At 45.6% G+C, this 26,941-nt stretch overlaps 1 pseudogene; it reads right to left on the bottom strand.

The window, feature by feature from the left end:
- Nucleotides 1–14,677: 14,677 nt before the first annotated feature.
- On the bottom strand, nt 14,678–15,352 carry LOC146771191 (Krueppel-like factor 9; annotated as a pseudogene).
- Nucleotides 15,353–26,941: the final 11,589 nt, after the last annotated feature.

Here is a 26,941-nt window from a genome sequence, read left to right as displayed (position 1 = left end):
AGGAACCAAAAAGAACCAATCTACTCTATCAAAAGCTTTCTCTGCATCAACAGATATAGCAGCTAGAGGAATAGAAAGAGAGGAGACTTTATTTAAAACGTTGAGAAAAAGACGAGAATTATCGAAAGTGAGTCTAGCCTTAATAAAACCACATTGCTCTTTACCAATAAGATGGGGCATGATAGGATCTAAACGTACAGCAAGCAATTTAGCAAATAATTTATAGTCAACATTAACTAAAGAAATCGGGCGATAATTTTGACAAAATTGAGGATCACGACCATCTTTAGGAATGAGGCAAATAGTTGCTTCTTGAAAGGTGCCTTCTGCCTTACCAGCTGAATAAAATGAGTTGAAAAGTATTAAAAGTTTGGGAAGTAACAAGTCAAAAAAATGTAGGTAGAATTCAACAGAAAAACCATCTGGTCCAGGCATTTTCCCTTTAGTAAGGGTATTTAAAGCTTTGAAAAGTTCATTAAGGGAAAGATCATTTTCAAAGTCAAGAAGATTAAGATGAGAAGTAGAGAGAGTAGGGAGTTTATCAAGATAGGACTGGATGAGAGAAGGAGTGGGAGGAGATTCTGGTGTGTAGAGGTTTTGATAAAAAAGTTTTAAATTCATCAAGTATTTCCTGATCTTTATGTAGAAGAGAATTGTCGGAGGAATAAATCGAATCAATAAGAGTACGTTCTTTACGTGTTTTAAGGTAATTTGCTAAATGTTACCCTGCTTTATTATGACCGCCATAATAACGAGCACTGCTACGGAGGAGTATTGAAGATGCATTGTCAGTAGAAGTTTTGTTAAACTCAAGTTTGGCTCGTATCAATTCTGGTGAAATGGAACTTTGTGAGGATGTATAAAATTCATGCTCCAAAAGTTTAATTTGAGTTAATACAGTTTTCCGTTTCTGAAGAAAGCGTTTCTTTTTCTTAGAGACAAAGTCAATAATGAAACCCCGCGAAGTAGCTTTAAAAGAATCCCAGATAATATTGGGGGAGACTTTAGAATCACAATTAAGAAGAAAGAATTCACTAACAAAGGAACGAAAAGAGGAGGAGAATAAAGGATCGGTTAGAAGGGAATTGTTGAAGCGCCATCGGGAAGATTTTGGATGTGGAGGGAGTAAATCAAGGTCTGTTACAATTGGAGTGTGGTCAGAGATAACTATAGGTTCGATAGAGGAGGAAAATACATTTTGAGACAAAGATTGAGAAAGAAAGATGTAGTCTAGACGAGAAAGGGATGCATGAGGAGGAGAGAAAAAAGAATAGTCGAGAGTATCAGGATGAGAAAGTAGCCAAGAGTCAATGAGATGTGTTTGAGAAATAGTGTCAAGAAAGTGTTTATGAGACTTATTGGGAATAAAACGGACTGTCGACTTGTGGTCCAGAAAAGGGTCTACAATTTGGTTGCAGTCACCACCCAGAATAAACAAACAAATCATCTTGAAATTGAATACATTTTTGCGTGATCAAAGGCCAAAAAGAACAATCAGGCGGTGTAGGACCATAAATATAAAAAAAGTTAAAGGAACAGAATTAATTAACAGTTTAGCTAATACCCATCTACCTTCTGTGTCATTTTCTTGTGATAAAACTTTACACTTCAATTTTTTATGACATATAATGAAAACTCCATTTTTTTTATTCGTAGATGGAGAGAATAAAACCGTACCCACCCAGCTTCTTTTTAGTTTAAGTGATTCAGCTTCTGTAAGGTGGGTTTCCGATAAGAGGACTATATCAGGATTGTAAGAAGCAAGGTGAGAAAGGATTCTCTGTCTTTTAACAGGACTGATAAAACCCTTTACATTCCAAGAGATTACTCTGAACGTAAAAACATTAAAAATTTAGAAGAAACAGAATTTACAATAATAGGAACATCAACGAGAATGACAATGAATAAAAGGTAAAAAGGAGAGAGGAGGAAGAGGGGAAAACGGAGGGAAGAGAAGGAGCAGGAGAAGGAACAGTTGAAAAACTCATACGGAAAATGAGAGGGAGCGAACATGGGAAGAAAAAAGAAGAGTATGACACAAAAGATGAGAGGTAAAAGGAAGGAGAAGAGGTAAAAGGAAAAAATACAAGAAGAGACAGTACATACCCAAAAAGGATGACTGAAAATAACATACCTGAGGGGAACACAAAACAGATATTGGGGCAGGGACAACGCACTACAAGATGAACCACCCGAACCTGGGGAGTCCAACCGCATTGGGACGAGGGAGATAGGAGATAGAAACAAATCTGTATGAATAAAATGAAATAGGCAATTAACATTAAAATAATATATAGAGAAAGATATAACTAACTAGCATGTAACAAGAAATATGATAAACATGAAAAATGCACTTTGCATAAGAATCATCTAAAAATATCAGAGAACAAAACTATTACTTAAGAAACAGAGCCAGTGAAAAGACATCAACAGGAACTTTTTCAAAGAAAAAGGATTAGATTTTCAACCATTTGAAGAGCTAGAGGTCTCCATAACATTAGTAGTATGAATATGAATAAAATTCTTAAGTTCTGCAGGATCTTGAAAAGTCCACGTTTGGTTTTGGTATGTCACTTTGAAGATACATGGGTAAAACAAACCATATCTAGCTCCAATAGCACGGAGAAGAGGACGAAGATTCAGGAATTCTTTCCTTCTGGAGGCTGCGGCACTGGAGACATCTTGAGATAAAAACACCTTCTGACCAAGCCAGGAAAGATGCTTTTTAGACCTAGCTGCAGAGAGAACTGAGAGTAAGTCAGTGAACTTCAGAAAGAGAATAATGACACCACGTGGTTTAACTGGAGCCGTTGAAAGTGGTGGACGAGGACCAAGCCTATGAGCTCTTTGAATACTGAGTGAGGTAGTAGAGGGTATATCTAGGAGTTTCGGAAGAAAGGAGGAGAAGAAAGATACAGGGTCGTCACCTTCCAGAGACTCAGGCAAACCATAAATACGTAGATTGTTCCTCCTATTTCAATTTTCTAAATCCTCATTGTGTTGTTGAAGGGTGTGGACTGTTTTTTTCTAAAGAAGAGATTCGCTGAGAGTTGTCGTGTATCTCTGAAACTTGCTGCTCCATTGAAGACACTCTACTTTCCATTGTAGACCATTTTTCTTTGAGAAATTGCATTTTGTTATTGGTTTCTTCCACAAACGGGCGCAAAGCGCGTATCTCCCCCAAAAGTAACTCCATAGAGATGGAAGATGAAGACTTGTCAGGAGATGGAGGGTCGTGTTTCAAACATTTCGATGTGGAGGTAGACGGAGAGGATTTATTTGAAGTAGATTGTGATGATGAGGAGCTGCGATTAGAATTTACTCCAGCCATCTGCGACGCAGTAGAAGAGGAGTCTGGTTTAGATAAAGAAAGAGGAGTCACCAATGGACTATGACTATGTTGTGATGAGACAAAAACAAACTTTGGTTTGCGCAGTTTTCCCATACGTAACTGTCTCTCAGAAAGTAGAGTAAACGTTGCACAGACTTAGGAGGAGACGTGATCAAAATTTCTCCAAAAGACTCAGCAAATGATGTGACTAGCGGTGAGTTGTGCGAATATCATCAACACATAATAGAGTAACAGGAATGGAAAATGCTGACCACGTACTGAAAAATCAGAGAAGCAGCCTTAGTATATGAAGAAAAAGGTGAAGAACATCAATCCTGTTAAATAAAGCCAGTTAGTTTTTCTTAAACTAATCAGTTATCAGTCAGTTGAAGAGTGATCTGGCTGGGATGTTAAGCAACCTCTGGTAAAGATAGTAACAGAGCTGTGAAGACTGCGGCAAAAATAAGCATAATAACTTGGTAGGAAGCAATATAAACAGCAATGAGCGCTTTATTTTCACAAAGGTATATGGACCATAGAAAAGGCGCATGCGTTTAATGCCAGAATTCATGAAAGAATTAGTGTCCATAAGTGAAAGAGCAGGATAAGTATGAGGGGAAGTCCCAAACAAAAGAAGAAAATGGCGGGCATTCTGAGGTGAAAAACGGAGGAAAAAAGGTGCTCAGTATACCTTGTTAATTGAAGTCCAAAGTTCCTTGTTGTAGCCAGAATATTGCCCCCATATGTATTTATTTTGAAGCTCACATCGTGTTCACAGCACTTTGGGGCTTGCGAGGAAACTTTTGTCCGTTTGAAATGAAACTCATTCAGGAGCGTTTATTCAAAATGGCGGACGCTCTGAGGCAAACGCGTCCGCGACGAAAAGAAAGTGAAGCGCAACGCGCATCAGCCAGAGAAGTGCTTCATTGAAATCCGGACATGTTCCGGTGAAGATTGCGGTAATTACCGCCGTTATCTGAAACGAAGAGCGCGCCTGCAGGACAAGAACAGGTCCCTGTGGGGTGGAGCAACTCCGTCAGGCAGCCATCTCCAGCGGCGCCGAAGCCACACCCCTGTATAATGCACTGTCTATCAGTTGAGATCCAAGTTCTCCATTTGGGAGGCCAACCTCTGAATGGTGAGGGGGCAACAGGAACAAACTCCCTTCTAATGGAAGGCGGAAGATGTGTATCCCATGTGCATTAGGGGAAGGCCTCCCTGTACAGCCAGCAGCATGGTCCTGATTGCTGGTTGGCCTGGCCTCTCCTCACACAATGTGGCCAGAGCCTGTTGTGCAGAAGTTCATATCTGACTTCAGTTCACCTCATATAACTTTGATTTTAGTTCACTGTCTCCTAATCACCTTCCTTGTCCAAGTCCTACCATAAATGATGCTAGTCCACCCCTCGAGACAGGCACCATCGGGCACTATGTCAGAAACATTCTAACTTACCCCATAAGTTATGGGATAGGCTCCTCCCTTCTCCGTCACTTTTCCTGTTTCAGTCTGCCATACAGAGCGATTTTTCTCTACTCTGCAGGACTTCATACTAAGGCCATTCAATAGGAAACCAACATCCAGTTCAGGCGCTCCTTCTCCTACGACTCTATCATGAATCAGTTCCATTGGCTAAAGGTGCCCACTCTGCTTCTTCTCTTGTAAATAACTGTAAACAATTTGGTCTCACCAGGGCACAGAAATGCATTCCCTGTCATCGTGTCCTCTTCCAGAAATGTTGAGCAAATCATTACACTTGAGCTTGCAGAGAAATGTCATATTTGGTTTCTCCTAACATACACTAGAAGAATCGATTCCACGGGCTCTACTCCCATGGCCTGCCCCTGAACTCTGTTCCCTTGCTGCATGCACATTCTGCTTTGCCCCTTTGTCTTTAGTGTACCATCACTTCAAGCTCATTCCCTACTGGTTAAGGATAATCCAAATCAGGTTAATTTCCGAGACTGCATCCATTCCATAAAACTCCAAAATCCTTTTACATTCACATTTTAATCCTGTCAGCTGTGAATATGTTCCACTGTGACAAAAGTACCTATCTCTTGTTCATACCTTTATTGTGACTCTTGTAAGTGCCCATCATTTCAGACGTACAACCCCATCTCCAGTTCTTCCTTTTCATGGGATTATCCGTTCCACCAAGGCACAAAAATTGATTTCCCAATCTTCACCATCTCCCAGTAAGAAACCATTCCACTTGTGCTCAGAACGCAGGCCCTCTTGCTCTATTGGATTCTAGGTATAATTAATTGTTGCCAATTTCTCCAGATCGACTGGTCCTGCCCAGGATCCCTCAAATGTGTGAACCCTTCCACCCTTTCACCAAGTGCCTGATGGATCTCTTTTATTCCTGCACCTTTGTTTCTGTGACTCCCTTCTTGCCTTATTAATAAATAACTTGATCTGTGTGATAGCACAGTGTCAAAACGACTGTCCCTCCTTCCTTGCAACTCGTCTTCTCAGTGTTATAACATGTCAAAACTGGTGCCCCGAGTTAGTTTGAAGGAAAGGACAGGACGATGAGTGCAGTCATAGCAAGCATTGACAAAGCCAATAGTTCTCGGCAATCCAAGAGCTATTAGTCTTGTCAATGACAATGTCTTTCAGCTATGTGTTATAGAGTGAAGTGTATGTATGTAGTGTGGAGTGGAATTATGTGGGTTGGATTGGAATTGTTTGATGTGGAGTTGTGTGGCTTTGAGAGGAGTTAAGTGTAGTGAAATTATGTGGCATGGTGTGCAGTGGAAGTATGAAGATAGTAATTATGTGGTATTGAGTGTACTGGAATTATGTGGAGTGGTATTATGTGTCATGGAGTGTAATTATGTAGAGTGGTATTGTTTGTTGTGGAATGGCATGTGGTGGAGTGGAATTATGTGGTATGTTGTTGAAATTTGTGGAATGATGTAGAATTCTGTGGTGTGGATTGATTGTATGTGGTGTGTAGTTTAATGGTGTTATGGAGTAGAATTATATGGTTTGTTGTGGAATTATGTGGTGTGGAATGGAAATTTGTGGAGTTGAATTGTGTTGTATTGAACTGTGTGGCGTTGAGTGAAATAATGTTGTGGGGAATTATGTGACATGGTGTGGTGAGTATTTATGTGGATTGTTGCTTTGTGGCATAGATTGGATTTATGTGGGGTGTATTTATGTGGTATTGGGTAAAGTGTAATTATGTGGAGTTACATGTTTTTAAAGTCTATAAATTCTATAAAGCTGAACATCGGTGTCCAACTCTTGTACCCTCATTACTGGAACTCCTTGCTTTGGCTGATTTTTTATTTTTACTAGAAATTCCAATACACTTTCATACCATTTTGCAGAATAGTGAGACCAGTTGTAGAATGGTGTGCTGCACAAGTACAGCATCTGCCCTCTTCAATCTTTTGTGACACCGCTCTGCAAGGGGGAGGGGATGCTAAACTGGCTGTGCCAGTGGAGACTGATGTAAGGCATTGTTGTGAAAGGTGTGGGGGTTTCTTTCTGGTCGAGCATAGGCTCAATACCACTTGCCATCGTAGAACGCTCACGGCCAGTGTTGTGATTGTGAGCTTGGCTTATAGAGAATGCTGGATAACAATTATGATCTGCTTTCATTGATTGCACACCCTCGCCTACAGCCCACAGCAAAAATGGCACAACAGGGAAAAGGCGCGTATTCGGATGGAGGGAAGGGTGAAATGTGCTTCACGGATGGCAGTTCATTTGATAGAATATTAAAACTGGAACGGCGCCACCACAGTTGACTGACAATCAGACAATTAGGGTAAGAAATGGCTAATTGCAGGTTTAAACAAGGCGACAGGAATGGCTCATTTATTATGGTGCTTTGAAGCTACCGAAGAGCTTTACAAGCGCCCAAACAAAGCCCAAAACTTCAGAGTGTCAAGTTTCACGACGACAGGTGGAGGCATTCCTTGGCAACCCTAAGAGCAGCCCATCTAGAGAAGGTGGTGGCTTGGATTAACCAGCTGAGTGTCAACACTTCACATAATCCAGCTGATATCAGAAGTCAAATAAATAAGGCTCGTATCAAATGCCATCAGCCCATGTAATAGGCAGGCCAGCCAGAGCCTTCCCTGCCTGCTGATGGTAAATTTATCCAGAAGGAAACGAATTCCTCAAATTCTTGCATAATAATGCTCTGTCTTGCAGTTAATGATGCTTCACGAAACCCAACTCCAGGCTCCTGAGTTCAGAACCAGTGGCTAACCACTCCGGATCACGCTTGCGCTGCCGTACCCAGGATGTCCGGTATACCACACCTCACTCCTGCTATTGGCCTGGCTAAGACCAGTTACTGCAGAGATAGGGACTCTAAACAGCGGAAGCTGTGGCATGATTAAAGATGAGCGAGCAAATATCCCGCGCAAAGCTCTGAAAGTGTTTGTAAATGTAGATCATGCAACACACATCACGTAAAACATGATGGGGTTTATAAAATAAATACTCAGAGAATATTTCTGTAACATGTGGAAACTTTGAAATAATACGGTACATTAAGGTACGGCACTGAGAGGTACTTGTTCAAAGTGACAGTTTTTAAACGTCGAAACAAAAGTACTAAGCGCCCTTGCACTCTGAGGTTCAGGACAGGAGGAAAGGACGTGTCAGTGCGGCCAGACCTGCCGACTAGCCAGCTGGGAAACCAGGTTTGAGTTTCAGCATCCTGTGATGTTGTGCAAATCACTTAATTTCCCTGTTCCTATAAAAACAAGTGTGTCCTTGTGTAAAGTAACTGGTGCTCACGTAAAGCACTCTAATAATACATTTGGGTGGTGTTCGCCCTATATAAAGCTGCATTGAAAAAAAAAAGACAGAGGACGGAGTGAGTGAACCAAAAACAAGAGCACTGTGTGGAGTGCTCCAAGACAAAGAAAACAAGCATTTACAATGCAATGGTCTCGGCATTGTTAAAGTTAGAGCTGTTGGCATTGCTCATGACATTATTCTTGTTTATGTTTTTGTTTTTAAAACATTTAACCCCTTCGCTGCCAGGCCTTTTCCCCCTCCTGTGCCACGCCCTTTTTTGGCTATTTGGGGTAGTGCGCGCTGAGGCCCCTGTAACTTTTTGACCACATAAGGTATCCACGCCAATTTTGCGTCCTTTTCTTCCAACATCATGGGGATTCTGAAGGTACTCTGGGTTTGTGGATTCCCCTGGAGGGGTCACAGAAATGAGCCAAAATACAGCAAAATTTAGGTTTTTTGCGGGAAAAACGGGCTGCAAATGAAAGCATCTGGGTTTTTCCCTGCAAGTGTTATCAAAAAAGGGTTTGTGGGGCTGAAATCACCATTTTCCCAGCATTTAGGGGATAGCAGACTTTTGTCAGAAACCCAACATTTTTTACACAGTTTTGGCATTTTTCTAGGACATAGCCTATTTTTGCTATTTTTTGTGCTTTCGACCTCCTTCCAGTTAATGGTAGAAATGGGTACAAAAGCAATAATGGATCCTGGAAAGCTATACATTTTAGAGAAGTAGAGAAAATTCTGAATTCAGCAAGGGGTTATTGTGTAAATCCATCAAGGTTTCTTTATAGAAACTAACAGTTAAATATAGGATAAATTGAAAATTTGTTGAAAAAAAGCGCCTTTTGTGTCAACGTTTTCACCTGTAACTTCTAGGCTCCTAATGTGTGGACAGACCTCAGCGCTTCCAGTCTGTGACAAGAATCTGTCGTCACGCAGCCGGAAAATACACGAGGAAGGATTCTCCCCTCTATATGAATTTACTGCCAGTAATTTGATAAGCATCTGTTACAGAAGCAGCAGGAACGGTTACACCACGATAAAGAATTGTCGCGTGATATCTGTAATCTATGAAGGGTTTTTGTATGCAATATCTACTGTCCTGAAGATGGTCAGACGGATTGATGCCATCCAAGACCGAAACGTCGACTCTATCATCTACTTCTACAATATCCATTATATACAGTTGATTATTATTTTCTCAGAATGAGATAAATCTCTGTTGACTTTGTTGGAATAGATGTTTGTTCATGAAATGTGGATAAGATTTACCCTTTTTTCATGATTTATTGCTGAATCATTTGTTTACTTGTACTCCTTTTTATTTTGATTTATATATAAAACTATTTGTGTTTATTTCACAAAAAGATTTCCCGTGTGTGTGCTCTTTATATTCAACGATTGATTCAGTTAATTTACATTTTTTGATTGGTGTTTATTTTGAAAATCACCTGCTAAATAAGTCCCTTGGAACTAAACAACTAGATAGTTTGAAACAAAATCCCTTGTTGGCACCTTTACCTTCTAAATTGTCTGCGCAAGCCTTCAAGGGTATATTGGGTTTTCCCTACAGTTATATTCTTGTAATTATGACAGCTCTTTGAAAGCAATATACCTCTACATCCGCTGGACATTACTGGTTGTGGGGATATATAGGACTTGTAGGTTCACCAAGAACCCGACGAACCCAGAGCCAAAAACTGAGCAGCAACTTGCAATGGTTTTTTATTATGTACCGGGTGTATAGTAATTATTCTGTAAAAACGTGTACATGGAAAAATCGGTATGAAAGACACCTATGTATTTCTGAAATGGGAACAAAATATAGAGTTTAGAAACAGTAGATATTTGCACATTTCCGAATTTGGGAATACTCATACTAGCATGAGAATTATCAGTCATTTTTTAGAATGACTTCTTTTTTACACAATATCTTTCATTTGGAAAGCAGAAATGCATCGAAAGTCAATAGGTAATAACAGTTCCTTTACAAATCTGAATTACCCTAAGTCTCCCGATAAAAATGGTACCTCACTTGTAGGGGTAGGCATAGTGCCCACGACAGGAAATGGCTCAAAACCCAACGTGAACACACCACATTTTCACAATGCAAAATTACCCTTTTTTAGCAAAGTGCCTAGCTGTAGTTTTTTAACCCTAGCTCTGCCGGCACCTAGGGAAACCTAGCAAACCTATACATTTTTGAAAACTAGACACCCAGGGGAATCCAGGATGGGGTGACTTGACTGCCTCCCACCAGGTTCTGTTACCCTGAATCCCATGCAAACCTAATAAATTGCCAAAAAAAAGACTTTTTCCCCACATTTCTCTGGTGGAAAGTTCTGGAATCTGCGTGGATCCACAAATTACCACCCACCCCGCGTTTCCCAAAGTCTTCTGAGAAAAATGGTACTTCACTTGTGTAGGTCGGCCTAGTGCCCGCGACAGGAAACGGCGCAAAATGCAATGTGGAAACACCTCAATTTCGCTGTGAAAAATGACCCTTTTTGGCAAAGTGCCTAGCTGTAGTTTTTGAACCATAGCTCTGCCGGCACCTAGGGCAACCTAGCAAACCTATACATTTTTGAAAACTAGACACCCAGGGGAATCCAGGATGGGGTGACTTGACTGCCTCCCACCAGGTTCTGCTACCCAGAATCCCATGCAAACCTAATAAATTGCCAAAAAAAACACATTTTCCCCACATTTCTGTGGTGGAAAGTTCTGGAATCTGCGTGGATCCACAAATTTCCACCCACCCCGTGTTCCCCAAAGTCTTCCGATAAAAATGGTACCTCACTTGTGTGGGTCGGCCTAGTGCCCGCGACAGGAAACGGCGCAAAACGCATCGTGGACACACCTCCATTTCGCAGTGAAAAAATGAACCTTTTTTGGCAAAGTGCCTAGCTGTAGTTTTTGAACCATAGCTCTGCTGGCACCTAGGGAAACCTACCAAACCCACACATTTCTGAAAACTAAACACCCGGGGGATTCCATGGAGGTATGGCTTGCATGGATCCCACAACGTTTCCTTACCCAGAATGCCCTGCAAACCTCAAATTTAGCTGAAAAAATCCCCTTTTTCACACATTTTTGTGTGGGAAAGTTGTGGCATCACCGGGCTGACACAAATTTCCTACCACCCAGCGTTCCCCCGGGTCTCCCGATAAAAACGGTGCCTCACTCGTGTGGGAGGCCCAAGTACCCGCGATAGGCAAGGGCCCAAAACGTATTGAGGCGACATGAAAATTGCCTACATCAAAACGACCTGGTTTTGCAAGGGGGGTCACCTGGGTTTTTGGCCCGGTGCTCGGCGGCCACCTAGGGGAACCTACCAAACCCACACATTTCTGAAAACTAGACACCCGGGGAATTCCAGGGAGGTATGGCTTGCGTGGATCCCCCAAAGTTTCCCTACCCAGAATGCCCTGCAAACCTCAAATTTAGCTGAAAAAATAATGTTTTTCACACATTTTTGTGTGGGAAAGTTGTGGCATCACTGGGCTGACACAAATTTCCTACCACCCAGCGTTCCCCCGTGTCTCCCGATAAAAACGGTGCCTCACTCGTGTGGGAGGCCCAAGTACCCGCGACAGGCAAGGGCCCAAAACGTATTGAGGCGACATGAAAATTGCCTACCTCAAAACGACCTGGTTTTGCAAGGGGGGTCACCTGGGTTTTTGGCCCGGTGCTTGGCGGCCACCTAGGGGAACCTACCAAACCCACACATTTCTGAAAACTAGACACCCGGGGGATTCCAGGGAGGTATGGCTTGTATGGATCCCCCAACGTTTCCTTACCCAGAATGCCCTGCAAACCTCAAATGTAGATGAAAAAATCCCCTTTTTCACACATTTGTGTGTGGGAAAGTTGTGGCATCACCGGGCTGACACAAATTTCCTACCACCCAGCGTTCCCCCGGGTCTCCCGATAAAAACGGTGCCTCACTCGTGTGGGAGGCCCAAGTACCCGTGACAGGCAAGGGCCCAAAACGTATTGAGGCGACATGAAAATTGCCTACATCAAAACGACCTGGTTTTGCAAGGGGGGTCACCTGGGTTTTTGGCCCGGTGCTCGGCGGCCACCTAGGGGAACCTACCAAACCCACACATTTCTGAAAACTAGACACCCGAGGGATTCCAGGGAGGTATGGCTTGCATGGATCCCCCAACGTTTCCCTACCCAGAATGCCCTGCAAACCTCAAATTTAGCTGAAAAAATAATGTTTTTCACACATTTTTGTGTGGGAAAGTTGTGGCATCACTGGGCTGACACAAATTTCCTACCACCCAGCGTTCCCCCGTGTCTGCCGATAAAAACGGTGCCTCACTCGTGTGGGAGGCCCAAGTACCCGCGACAGGCAAGGGCCCAAAACGTATTGAGGTGACATGAAAATTGCCTACCTCAAAACGACCTGGTTTTGCAAGGGGGGTCACCTGGGTTTTTGGCCCGGTGCTCGGCGGCCACCTAGGGGAACCTACCCAACCCACACATTTCTGAACACTAGACACCCGGGGGATTCCAGGGAGGTATGGTTTGCGTGGATCCCCCAACGTTTCCTTACCCAGAATGCCCTGCAAACCTCAAATTTAGCTGAAAAAATCACCTTTTTCACACATTTTTGTGTGGGAAAGTTGTGGCATCACCGGGCTGACACAAATTTCCTACCACCCAGCGTTCCCCCGGGTCTCCCGATAAAAACGGTGCCTCACTCGTGTGGGAGGCCCAAGTACCCGCGACAGGCAAGGGCCCACAACGTAGTGAGGCGACATGAAAATTGCCTACCTCAAAACGACCTGGTTTTGCAAGGGGGGTCACCTGGGTTTTTGGCCCGGTGCTCGGCGGGCACCTAGGGGAACCTACCAAACCCACACATTTCTGAAAACTAGACACACGGGGGATTCCAGGGAGGTATGGCTTGCGTGGATCCCCCAAAGTTTCCTTACCCAGAATGCCCTGCAAACCTCAAATTTAGCTGAAAAAATCCCATTTTTCACACATTTTTGTGTGGGAAAGTTGTGGCATCACCGGGCTGACACAAATTTCCTACCACCCAGCGTTCCCTGTGTCTCCCGATAAAAACGGTGCCTCACTCGTGTGGGAGGCCCAAGTACCCGCGACAGGCAAGGGCCCAAAACGTATTGAGGCGACATGAAAATTGCCTACCTCAAAACGACCTGGTTTTGCAAGGGGGGTCACCTAGGTTTTTGGCCCGGTGCACGGCGGCCACCTAGGGGAACCTACCAAACCCACACATTTCTGAAAACTAGATACCCGGGGGATTCCAGGGAGGTATGGTTTGCGTGGATCCCCCAACATTTCCTTACCCAGAATGCCCTGCAAACCTCAAATTTAGCTGAAAAAATCACCTTTTTCACATATTTTTGTGTGGGAAAGTTGTGGCATCACCGGGCTGACACAAATTTCCTACCACCCAGCGTTCCCCCGGGTCTCCCGATAAAAACGGTGCCTCACTCGTGTGGGAGGCCCAAGTACCCGCGACAGGCAAGGGTCCAAAACGTAGTGCGCCTCAACAGGCAAGGGTCCTAAACGTAGTGCGCCTCACTACGTTTTGGGCCCTTGCCCGTGGCGGGTACTTGGGCCTCCCACACGAGTGAGGCACCGTTTTTATCGGGAGCCCTCTTGGCTCATTTCAGTTTCACTTTCACTGTAATGACGTCGGAGCGACGTGCGCGCCGATCGTCATTACAGTGAAAGGGGGGGGGGGCCTCGGGAGCTGGGGAAGCTCTTCTCCAGCTCCCGAGGCTATTTTTAATTAGAGGGATTCCCCAGGGAATGCCTCATGATGAGCTGGACTCGTCATGGGCACAGCGCGACTGTGCTCCATGACGAGTCCAGCTCGTCATGGGCACACAAGGGGTTAAAGAAACGGCATTGTTATTTACAATGTCAATAGCTTAGTCACTCTCCAATGCGAGACCTATTGCATTTGCACCCACACACAGAGCCACACAGGGCAGGAAGGAGACTCATCCTTGGTCATATTTCCCGCTCTTTGTCTGGGGTCACATGTTGGAAGCATCTGTTGTACGGCGCGCCCTCCCGGTTACGAGCAGAGCACACGGTGACGCTGAGGAACCTCGGACACGAGCCGCAAGTTCAGTCATAAATGCACACGTCTACATGTGTATTTTCTTTGGTGGGGGGGGGGGGGGGGGTCAATCTTTAGAAAATTGACCCTAATCAGTCAGTGCGGCGTCGCCTATGAATAAAAATCTAAAAGGCGGTTTTTAGTTAGAAACATTAAAAAGTAGTATGAAATGAGGCACGATTCTAGAGCGGACTCGAATGTAAACTGACGTTTGGCAACTATACGTAGGAAAGTGAGGTTCGTCACAGCCCCGAGATAAAAATCGTGTTTTGGGAGAAAACGGATAACCCCAATGTTTGCCCCATGCCCTAGACACATGTATATAGGTTTTCACCGCACCCCAGGCAGGCAGCCCACAGCTGGCTCACACCTGCTCCTGTCTCAGGCAACACGAGGTGTCTGAGGTGTCTGCGGCCACGCGTCGCCGCCAGGAGTGCCTCCCGACAGCACTTCTCTTCGACACTCACCTGTGATTCAGCCTGAAAGAAAACCGCACTTTAGTTTGTGGCTCGCACGGGCTGCCCCAGTACTCACCTGTGTGCACGCGGTAGTGCGCCTTCAGGTGCGAGGACTTGCCGTAGACCTTCCTGCAGCCACTGCGCGGGCACCGGTGCCTTTTGTCGGCGCCGCCCCTGTCCTGCGGGTCTGGGGTGGGCGGCGGGGATAAGCTGTCCCTGATGTCGCGGGTGTCAAGGGTACAGTCCTCCTGCTGCCCCTGGCGGGAGTCATGAGTATAGTCCTCCTGCTGCCCCGGGGGGCTGGGAGCAGGGCTGCTGCGGTCCTCTTGCTCTGGTGATGGTGGGTTGGGGGCGATGGGCATGCTGCTGGGGGGAGGGTACTCCAGCGCCGTCGGGTATTTGTTGAGGTCCAACAGGCTCCGGACGATGGCCAGCAGGGTACAGTAGTCCTTCCAGGTGTCCCCGAGTCCGGCGGGGCGCTGCTGCAGAGGCGGAGGCTCTTTGGCTACCTCTGGTCACGACCTCTGGCGCAGCAGGTCCGACTCCTCCGGCGTAGTGGCACCCTTGGGCACCGCTGGCAGCAGCGCCTGGCTCTGTGGGGGCATCAGCACAGACGGGCGGTGGGGGATTGACATCAGGCACTGGGCAGCCACAAAGTCGGGGTAGGCGACAGCTTTCATGGTAGGGTCAACCAAGAGTTGCGCTTCCCCCTACCAGGGGGCACGGAAGGGCAGCACCAGGCAGGAACAAAGGCAGCAAAACCAAGTGGCTGCCAAGCAGGGTGTCTGCTTCTCACTCACAGCCTGTGCTCAGAGTGTCTGTCAGACGTCTCTGCACACTCACACCCACAAGACCCACTGCCCTGCATGGGAAGAGCAGCCAGACCCCTTCAGTGTCTCATTGTGTCTCCTCCAGCACTGAGTCTGTCTGTCTGCTGCCTGTGCCAGTCCCACACTTCAGTCCCGCACGAAGCCGCCTCTGCCCTTGGCAGGAGCATCCACCCCGCCACCGCAGCCCCCTCGGTGATGCATGTGAAGTGACGGTGCACTAGTGCGAAGAAGCAGTATGTCCCAGCACTTCTGAGAAATCCGAGGGAGAGGGGGCTGTCCTGCATGCCCCTGCAGTTTCCAGCGCCTTCACTTCTGTTCTGAAGCTCAGAAGCGTGCTTAACTCCCCCTTGTTCTCTCTTGCCGGTTCTGTGTGCTCACACCCCCTGATTCCAGAAACAGCGCCGGCATTTCTGGTGCTCGGGAACTCCATTGATAATGAGGGGGCAGGCTGTCCTTCAACACAAGGAGGCGGGCCAATCACAGCCAGCAGCGGGGCTCCAGTGTGCTCCCCATGCATTCACCAGGAGGAATATTAAAAGGGCGATGGCACAAATGGCAAGGTAGGGCCAGGGGACATAATCAGAACCTATGTGGCATATCTCCAATGTATTGACTGAAGTAAATACATTACACACAATTTCAAAAATGGAAAGCATATCGACCATCATCTCCCGATCCACATGTTTTGATTGAAGTGCAAATATATTTCCATTCTCAAAGTCACCATTCCCCATAGTACGGGCCACGCAGCAGCAGGAGCTCACCGACTTGGTAACCATGTTTCTCCGAGGTCAGGCAGAAATGCCTCGGAGAAACGCAGCGGCATTTTCAGATTCGGGGGCGTGTTTTTCTTTCTCTCCTCTTGCCATTGTCTGGAATGATTACATTCCAGAGGAGAGAAAGAAAGTAAAAAACACGCCCCCGAATCCGAAAAAGAAGGGGCTTCTTTAGAGAGACAAAGCTCTTCTCCAATGGCTGACCAGCATTTAAGAGGCCAGCCAATGGAGAAGAGGGAAGAAGAGGGGCGGGTTAAAGCCCCACTTCTAAAACGTTAAATCTCGCGAGCGAGACTGCGCAAGCGCAGCCTTCGCTAGCCGAGAACTAAAAAGTAGTTCCCAGAATTAGGTCAGTGGATGTTTACAAGTACTTGGTCTCTGCTCTGGGGGAAGGGCCTAACACAGGAGAGGAATGACGCATTTATGCCATGGACAAATGGGGACAAAGGATATGAGAGCGATGATGGAGCAAGCAAATGGAAAGCCTATGTGCAGGCTGAAGCCCACCAATAGAACATTACACGTCTCTTCGAAACACCCCTTTTAAGTAATTTTGAGAAAAAAATCACTAATCCTTACAGGGTTTGAAGGTCACAAAGAAAATATTTTTAAAGTTAACTTGAGAAAGCAACACACGCTTTTTCAATGCCAACAAAGCACCCTTGAGGAAAATTTCCAGTTTCAGTTGAAAAACTAAGCTAACGCGTAGATATTAAACATTTACCCCAGTTAGCAAATTACAGGTACAAAAACTTTTCTAGCATAACAAAAACTTCTCACTCCACTACTTGCTGCTCTTATCTGACATGACAAACACACCATGGTTTCAGGGCAGTATGATGCTGGTCCCAGATCATCACTCCTTGGCGCTATCAAGACCTTCATATTATCAGAGCCTAATTTGAGCCAGTGGCTGCACATCCACTCCAAGACTTCTCTTGTACTTGAATGGAAACCATTAGCCAAACATACTATACCACCCAAACCTGAGGAGGAGCTGGGTCCTTTGAGCGTTTAGATTTGAAGGTGTTAGGACAGGAATTTCACCTGCCTATCACACAGATGTGGCCCTTGCCCTGCATGCCGGAATGCGTGTATCTGGATTTCAGATTTTGGCTCCAGCCTCATGTTAATGTAGCATGTGCATGAAGGCCTAGACCTGTCCTTGGACCCGTGGACCTAGAGGGATGCACCAAGCAGACTCTTTGTAGTGACTGGAGGACTACTGTCCCTGTCACGGTTTTTCACGTGTAGCACAGTGGTGGCAGCATACTGTGTTTTGTAGTAATTTTTACCTGTGTCATGACAGTGAGACCCTACTAGCCCATTTATCCTAAAGTTCCACTGCTTCTGATACAATTAGAGCACAATCCTAGGGCCAAGATCCCATGCACCTAGCAGTGTGCTTGTATGCTGGCCAAGGTTGGTATGCATTGCATAAGTGCCTGCATGAACCCAAGTGACACAGGCCTATGGGTTTCATTTGGGAAAAACCTGGCCTGTTCATGTGTTAAAGATTAAGGTGAGGTTCCTTTCAGAGACAGTGGAAGTGTATTGCTGACATTCCTTCGAATGGAAGAAGAAAACGCAGACACTAAAGTGAAGAAATATGAGACAGATTTCCCTTTAAGATCCGATTAGATCCTTTTTGATACAGAGGACTGTTAAATCTTCCCGAGACTGTTACTTGAAAGATGGCAGGGGTGAGGAGAGGCACAGCAGTTTTTGTTGTCAGGATCTCCAGGGTCCTTTACACATGAAAGGAGAACCATTTCAAACCGGTTGAGAAAGACACACCGAGAATCCAAATCCCCTGTCTGCTAACACCTTATAAACAAGCATTTGCAATGCAATAGGTCTCGCATTTACGCACGTTTGAGCTATTGGCATTGTAAATGACAATACCTTTTATCTATGTTTTGGTTTTTAAAATTGCATTGCAAATGTTTGTTTTGTTTTATAGATTTTAGATTAACTCACCTGAAATCAATAATTTGTTGGTGAATATTTCAGGACTGGAGACAGTGGTCGGAGGGGGTCACCCTACACATTAGACTCCAAATAGAACCCTACAGCTAGCCATCTTGTAGCTGATTCACCAACAAACATCCAGTCAGCAGAAACCTGAAGGAAGATTATTAGGCATTAAGATCCCCAGACTCTAGATCTCTTTAACCCCACCTTGCCAACAGAATTCAACCATAGTCTTCAAGAATTGCTGGCAAAAACACAACTATTTGGGCTGGCTGTTTTTGAGACGTTGATTCTTCCAAGGTAGCATAAAGTGTATACAGCATAGGTGTGTATGCTTCGAATTCCATTGGATCCTTAACACAAATATCCTTAGCTGATAGTTCCCAGACTCTCTGGCACTCTCCAGTGGTGATAAGGCAGCGTGTGGCTATTTATAAAAGCTGCAAATAAATAAAAAATGCTTCGGCGTGGGCCCTGCTTGAAACGGGTGCCCCACAAATAACACTATGGTGTCTCCAGATGTAAAAAAAATAAACTGGACTTTAATGCTTTTGCTACCGTGTAATGAATTTGTAAACCAATTTAACCTTAAAATAAGAGCATACACTTTGGGCAGGCATCTCATTGGGCGTCAATCACACGTAGCAGAAACAAGTGGTAGCGTTTGGTTGCATTCTCACTTATGCCGCACTGGTGCATTGCTGTCTCCTCTCATTGTATCACTGCAACCCCCTATGGAGAGAGCAGCGTGAGGCTTCATAGGCGCAGCGTAGATAAGTGCCGGCATATATAGAGAGTTGGTTATCTTTAAGTAGCATGCACACAATGCGTGCGCTCAGACCCCGATTTCAAGCTCCACGGGCCCTGCCTCCCTGCACTGGGTTGGTTAACGATGGTTGCGGAGACTGGCATCGATACAGTAGACTCACCCCTCCCGTGCGCAAAATACATGCGCAATGTCCAGTGTGCGCAGCTGCCAAAGGAGGAAGGCCGTGCAGAGCTCTGAGAATCCGATGAAATGAAGCACCTTCAAATAAATGTAACAGATAGTGTGAATGAAAACTCACGGGTATACGTACACTCACACCACTTAATACACATTCTTGCAACCCGCACACCACATGTACTCCGCACATCAATCACACACAGTGCAACTATCGGCAATATATGAAACGGACCAATCACACTTTAATAGCACACTCATTAGACATACCAGACAATTAGTTATATAATGTACATATAACAAACTTGACGAATACAAACTACACCCGCTAGGCATGTACCCAGCAAACGCACACCAACCAGCACATATCACGCAAACACATAAACAACTCACACGCAACGCCTACCACGCATACCCACCAGTCACACCTCGCGAAAACACATCATGAACAAATAACAGGCTCGACGCACACACCCTACACCCACCAGGCATATATTGCACACACACACCAACCGCACACATCACGCACGCACATAAACTACGCCACACATACACATCAGTCAAGTGGCAAACACACCATTGTCATTAAGATGCGTGTCTACTGCCTGGTGACGTACACTTCTCTGCTGTTTATGGCACTTGGAGTTGTTACTGCACCCCACACCTCTTGACAGAGGTGCAGCTGGGCACCTGCCTTGGGAAAACCCGGGCTGTCACTCATGTAAATATAATAAAATATAAAATAAAGACAAAAGATAAAAGCACAGTCTATTGTATTTGCCGCGGTGTTGCTCCAGACCTATACCAAACTTTGAAGAAGGTTTGTTCAATTTGCATATTTAATAGTGTTAACTGGTGCTTTGCTTCCACGGTGTGTTGGAGTACGGAAAATAGACCCTTGGCACCTGCAGGAAGACAAGCGGATGCGCCTTGAAGATGCGAGTCTGTAATTGACACGAAAGCGGCTTGAATTATCCACTTTCACACAGTGGACACGGGTGTAACCCCACGGCGTCGGGCGGAGACATTATTTTGCAATGTGTAAGAGTTGCTTTTAGCCAAAGATGCTCAGGCCAGCAGCCAGACTTCATCACCGCTACCCGACGAAAACAGCGATCTTCCAGTCTAATCTGGTTCCTAGTTTGTAGTTTTAGGAGGGGAAGCTGAGCCTCCTGCACCACGCTTTGGCACCAATGCATCACAAGACACGCATGCGATGTAAACATATTTATTCTATTTTAGTTGGCAACTAAAGAACCCGCAGCCTGAAACTTGGTGAATACACACACAATATCAAAAGAACAAGGTGAGCGTGTAGTTTGATTATATATTGCAGTTTGCTAACGCAGCTTAACTTTCAAGATGAACCACATAGTCCATAGGATGATATAGTTAATCCGCATGCACTGCAGGTTTTGAAATCATTGCTAAGCGGGCAGTGAAACACCCACATCATGTCACGTAGCAGAACAGATCCAGCAGCCCCGCAGAAACATGAGATGGAGGAATGACATAGCTCACGCACCAGGAGGAGTGTGCAGGACGGGGGTGGGGAACCGGGGATTATTTTTTCATTGCTTCCAAACAAGCCACCAGGCAGCAGCAGCGACTTTGCACCGCTGTGAAACCGAGCTCTGCCTAGAAGGTCTCTCCGTCTCCATGGACCAACAGCTGGTCCAGCACCTCCCAAAGAACTGGGCCCCCACCCGATTGTGCCTGGCGCAGGAGCTGCAAAGCCCAGTGACCTATGCAACTGCCATTGCTGCAGACCGGCTTTGAGCCGGACGCGCGAGGCAGATGTCTTTACATGGCAGCGGCTACAATGCAGCATAGCCCGGCACCATGAAGGGCAAGGCGGGGGACTGTGGCTCTAGGCTGGCCTGGTAGCGCTTTTTGGAGCCCTCTCAATAAGTCTCACCAGACCAGCGCATGCGCTGGTTCAGGTGAGACCTAAAAATGTGCAAAATTCCAGACCAGCACTTCGCGTGATATCCTGTAATTACTTGCAAATTTTAGGCACATGTTTTGATTGAAGTGCAAATATATTTCCATTCTCAAAGTCACCATTCCCCATAGTACGGGCCACGCAGCAGCAGGAGCTCACCGACTTGGTAACCATGTTTCTCCGAGGTCAGGCAGAAATGCCTCGGAGAAACGCAGCGGCATTTTCAGATTCGGGGGCGTGTTTTTCTTTCTCTCCTCTTGCCATTGGCTGGAATGATTACATTCCAGAGGAGAGAAAGAAAGTAAAAAACACGCCCCCGAATCCGAAAAAGAAGGGGCTTCTTTAGAGAGACAAAGCTCTTCTCCAATGGCTGACCAGCATTTAAGAGGCCAGCCAATGGAGAAGAGGGAAGAAGAGGGGCGGGTTAAAGCCCCACTTCTAAAATATTAAATCTCGCGAGCGAGACTGCGCAAGCGCAGCCTTCGCTAGCCGAGAACTAAAAAGTAGTTCCCAGAATTAGGTCAGTGGATGTTTACAAGTACTTGGTCTCTGCTCTGGGGGAAGGGCCTAACACAGGAGAGGAATGACGCATTTATGCCATGGACAAATGGGGACAAAGGATATGAGAGCGATGATGGAGCAAGCAAATGGAAAGCCTATGTGCAGGCTGAAGCCCACCAATAGAACATTACACGTCTCTTCGAAACACCCCTTTTAAGTAATTTTGAGAAAAAAATCACTAATCCTTACAGGGTTTGAAGGTCACAAAGAAAATATTTTTAAAGTTAACTTGAGAAAGCAACACACGCTTTTTCAATGCCAACAAAGCACCCTTGAGGAAAATTTCCAGTTTCAGTTGAAAAACTAAGCTAACGCGTAGATATTAAACATTTACCCCAGTTAGCAAATTACAGGTACAAAAACTTTTCTAGCATAACAAAAACTTCTCACTCCACTACTTGCTGCTCTTATCTGACATGACAAACACACCATGGTTTCAGGGCAGTATGATGCTGGTCCCAGATCATCACTCCTTGGCGCTATCAAGACCTTCATATTATCAGAGCCTAATTTGAGCCAGTGGCTGCACATCCACTCCAAGACTTCTCTTGTACTTGAATGGAAACCATTAGCCAAACATACTATACCACCCAAACCTGAGGAGGAGCTGGGTCCTTTGAGCGTTTAGATTTGAAGGTGTTAGGACAGGAATTTCACCTGCCTATCACACAGATGTGGCCCTTGCCCTGCATGCCGGAATGCGTGTATCTGGATTTCAGATTTTGGCTCCAGCCTCATGTTAATGTAGCATGTGCATGAAGGCCTAGACCTGTCCTTGGACCCGTGGACCTAGAGGGATGCACCAAGCAGACTCTTTGTAGTGACTGGAGGACTACTGTCCCTGTCACGGTTTTTCACGTGTAGCACAGTGGTGGCAGCATACTGTGTTTTGTAGTAATTTTTACCTGTGTCATGACAGTGAGACCCTACTAGCCCATTTATCCTAAAGTTCCACTGCTTCTGATACAATTAGAGCACAATCCTAGGGCTAAGATCCCATGCACCTAGCAGTGTGCTTGTATGCTGGCCAAGGTTGGTATGCATTGCATAAGTGCCTGCATGAACCCAAGTGACAGAGGCCTATGGGTTTCATTTGGGAAAAACCTGGCCTGTTCATGTGTTAAAGATTAAGGTGAGGTTCCTTTCAGAGACAGTGGAAGTGTATTGCTGACATTCCTTCGAATGGAAGAAGAAAACGCAGACACTAAAGTGAAGAAATATGAGACAGATTTCCCTTTAAGATCCGATTAGATCCTTTTTGATACAGAGGACTGTTAAATCTTCCCGAGACTGTTACTTGAAAGATGGCAGGGGTGAGGAGAGGCACAGCAGTTTTTGTTGTCAGGATCTCCAGGGTCCTTTACACATGAAAGGAGAACCATTTCAAACCGGTTGAGAAAGACACACCGAGAATCCAAATCCCCTGTCTGCTAACACCTTATAAACAAGCATTTGCAATGCAATAGGTCTCGCATTTACGCACGTTTGAGCTATTGGCATTGTAAATGACAATACCTTTTATCTATGTTTTGGTTTTTAAAATTGCATTGCAAATGTTTGTTTTGTTTTATAGATTTTAGATTAACTCACCTGAAATCAATAATTTGTTGGTGAATATTTCAGGACTGGAGACAGTGGTCGGAGGGGGTCACCCTACACATTAGACTCCAAATAGAACCCTACAGCTAGCCATCTTGTAGCTGATTCACCAACAAACATCCAGTCAGCAGAAACCTGAAGGAAGATTATTAGGCATTAAGATCCCCAGACTCTAGATCTCTTTAACCCCACCTTGCCAACAGAATTCAACCATAGTCTTCAAGAATTGCTGGCAAAAACACAACTATTTGGGCTGGCTGTTTTTGAGACGTTGATTCTTCCAAGGTAGCATAAAATGTATACAGCATAGGTGTGTATGCTTCGAATTCCATTGGATCCTTAACACAAATATCCTTAGCTGATAGTTCCCAGACTCTCTGGCACTCTCCAGTGGTGATAAGGCAGCGTGTGGCTATTTATAAAAGCTGCAAATAAATAAAAAATGCTTCGGCGTGGGCCCTGCTTGAAACGGGTGCCCCACAAATAACACTATGGTGTCTCCAGATGTAAAAAAAATAAACTGGATTTTAATGCTTTTGCTACCGTGTAATGAATTTGTAAACCAATTTAACCTTAAAATAAGAGCATACACTTTGGGCAGGCGTCTCATTGGGCGTCAATCACACGTAGCAGAAACAAGTGGTAGCGTTTGGTTGCATTCTCACTTATGCCGCACTGGTGCATTGCTGTCTCCTCTCATTGTATCACTGCAACCCCCTATGGAGAGAGCAGCGTGAGGCTTCATAGGCGCAGCGTAGATAAGTGCCGGCATATATAGAGAGTTGGTTATCTTTAAGTAGCATGCACACAATGCGTGCGCTCAGACCCCGATTTCAAGCTCCACGGGCCCTGCCTCCCTGCACTGGGTTGGTTAACGATGGTTGCGGAGACTGGCATCGATACAGTAGACTCACCCCTCCCGTGCGCAAACTACACGCGCAATGTCCAGTGTGCGCAGCTGCCAAAGGAGGAAGGCCGTGCAGAGCTCTGAGAATCCGATGAAATGAAGCACCTTCAAATAAATGTAACAGATAGTGTGAATGAAAACTCACGGGTATACGTACATTCACACCACTTAATACACATTCTTGCAACCCGCACACCACATGTACTCCGCACATCAATCACACACAGTGCAACTATCGGCAATATATGAAACGCACCAATCACACTTTAATAGCACACTCATTAGACATACCAGACAATTAGTTATATAATGTACATATAACAAACTTGACGAATACAAACTACACCCGCTAGGCATGTACCCAGCAAACGCACACCAACCAGCACAGATCACGCAAACACATAAACAACTCACACGCAATGCCTACCACACATACCCACCAGTCACACCTCGCGAAAACACATCATGAACAAATAACAGGCTCGACGCACACACCCTACACCCACCAGGCATGTATTGCACACACACACCAACCGCACACATCACGCATGCACATAAACTACGCCACACATACACATCAGTCAAGTGGCAAACACACCATTGTCATTAAGATGCGTGTCTACTGCCTGGTGACGTACACTTCTCTGCTGTTTATGGCACTTGGAGTTGTTACTGCACCCCACACCTCTTGACAGAGGTGCAGCTGGGCACCTGCCTTGGGAAAACCCGGGCTGTCACTCATGTAAATATAATAAAATATAAAATAAAGACAAAAGATAAAAGCACAGTCTATTGTATTTGCCGCGGTGTTGCTCCAGACCTATACCAAACTTTGAAGAAGGTTTGTTCAATTTGCATATTTAATAGTGTTAACTGGTGCTTTGCTTCCACGGTGTGTTGGAGTACGGAAAATAGACCCTTGGCACCTGCAGGAAGACAAGCGGATGCGCCTTGAAGATGCGAGTCTGTAATTGACACGAAAGCGGCTTGAATTATCCACTTTCACACAGTGGACACGGGTGTAACCCCACGGCGTCGGGCGGAGGCATTATTTTGCAATCTGTAAGAGTTGCTTTTAGCCAAAGATGCTCAGGCCAGCAGCCAGACTTCATCACCGCTACCCGACGAAAACAGCGATCTTCCAGTCTAATCTGGTTCCTAGTTTGTAGTTTTAGGAGGGGAAGCTGAGCCTCCTGCACCACGCTTTGGCACCAATGCATCACAAGACACGCATGCGATGTAAACATATTTATTCTATTTTAGTTGGCAACTAAAGAACCCGCAGCCTGAAACTTGGTGAATACACACACAATATCAAAAGAACAAGGTGAGCGTGTAGTTTAATTATATATTGCAGTTTGCTAACGCAGCTTAACTTTCAAGATGAACCACATAGTCCATAGGATGATATAGTTAATCCGCATGCACTGCAGGTTTTGAAATCATTGCTAAGCGGGCAGTGAAACACCCACATCATGTCACGTAGCAGAACAGATCCAGCAGCCCCGCAGAAACATGAGATGGAGGAATGACATAGCTCACGCACCAGGAGGAGTGTGCAGGACGGGGGTGGGGAACCGGGGATTATTTTTTCATTGCTTCCAAACAAGCCACCAGGCAGCAGCAGCGACTTTGCACCGCTGTGAAACCGAGCTCTGCCTAGAAGGTCTCTCCGTTTCCATGGACCAACAGCTGGTCCAGCACCTCCCAAAGAACTGGGCCCCCACCCGATTGTGCCTGGCGCAGGAGCTGCAAAGCCCAGTGACCTATGCAACTGCCATTGCTGCAGACCGGCTTTGAGCCGGACGCGCGAGGCAGATGTCTTTACATGGCAGCGGCTACAATGCAGCATAGCCCGGCACCATGAAGGGCAAGGCGGGGGACTGTGGCTCTAGGCTGGCCTGGTAGCGCTTTTTGGAGCCCTCTCAATAAGTCTCACCAGACCAGCGCATGCGCTGGTTCAGGTGAGACCTAAAAATGTACAAAATTCCAGACCAGCACTTCGCGTGATATCCTGTAATTACTTGCAAATTTTAGGCACATGTTTTGATTGAAGTGCAAATATATTTCCATTCTCAAAGTCACCATTCCCCATAGTACGGGCCACGCAGCAGCAGGAGCTCAGCGACTTGGTAACCATGTTTCTCCGAGGTCAGGCAGAAATGCCTCGGAGAAACGCAGCGGCATTTTCAGATTCGGGGCGTGTTTTTCTTTCTCTCCTCTTGCCATTGGCTGGAATGATTACATTCCAGAGGAGAGAAAGAAAGTAAAAAACACGCCCCCGAATCCGAAAAAGAAGGGGCTTCTTTAGAGAGACAAAGCTCTTCTCCAATGGCTGACCAGCATTTAAGAGGCCAGCCAATGGAGAAGAGGGAAGAAGAGGGGCGGGTTAAAGCCCCACTTCTAAAACGTTAAATCTCGCGAGCGAGACTGCGCAAGCGCAGCCTTCGCTAGCCGAGAACTAAAAAGTAGTTCCCAGAATTAGGTCAGTGGATGTTTACAAGTACTTGGTCTCTGCTCTGGGGGAAGGGCCTAACACAGGAGAGGAATGACGCATTTATGCCATGGACAAATGGGGACAAAGGATATGAGAGCGATGATGGAGCAAGCAAATGGAAAGCCTATGTGCAGGCTGAAGCCCACCAATAGAACATTACACGTCTCTTCGAAACACCCCTTTTAAGTAATTTTGAGAAAAAAATCACTAATCCTTACAGGGTTTGAAGGTCACAAA

The sequence above is a fragment of the Triturus cristatus genome, unplaced genomic scaffold (assembly GCF_964204655.1).
Source record: "Triturus cristatus unplaced genomic scaffold, aTriCri1.1 SCAFFOLD_185, whole genome shotgun sequence".
NCBI classification, from domain to species: Eukaryota; Metazoa; Chordata; class Amphibia; order Caudata; family Salamandridae; genus Triturus; species Triturus cristatus.
Note: the sequence above shows the minus strand (reverse complement) of the source record. Positions and strands in the feature narration are given on the sequence as shown.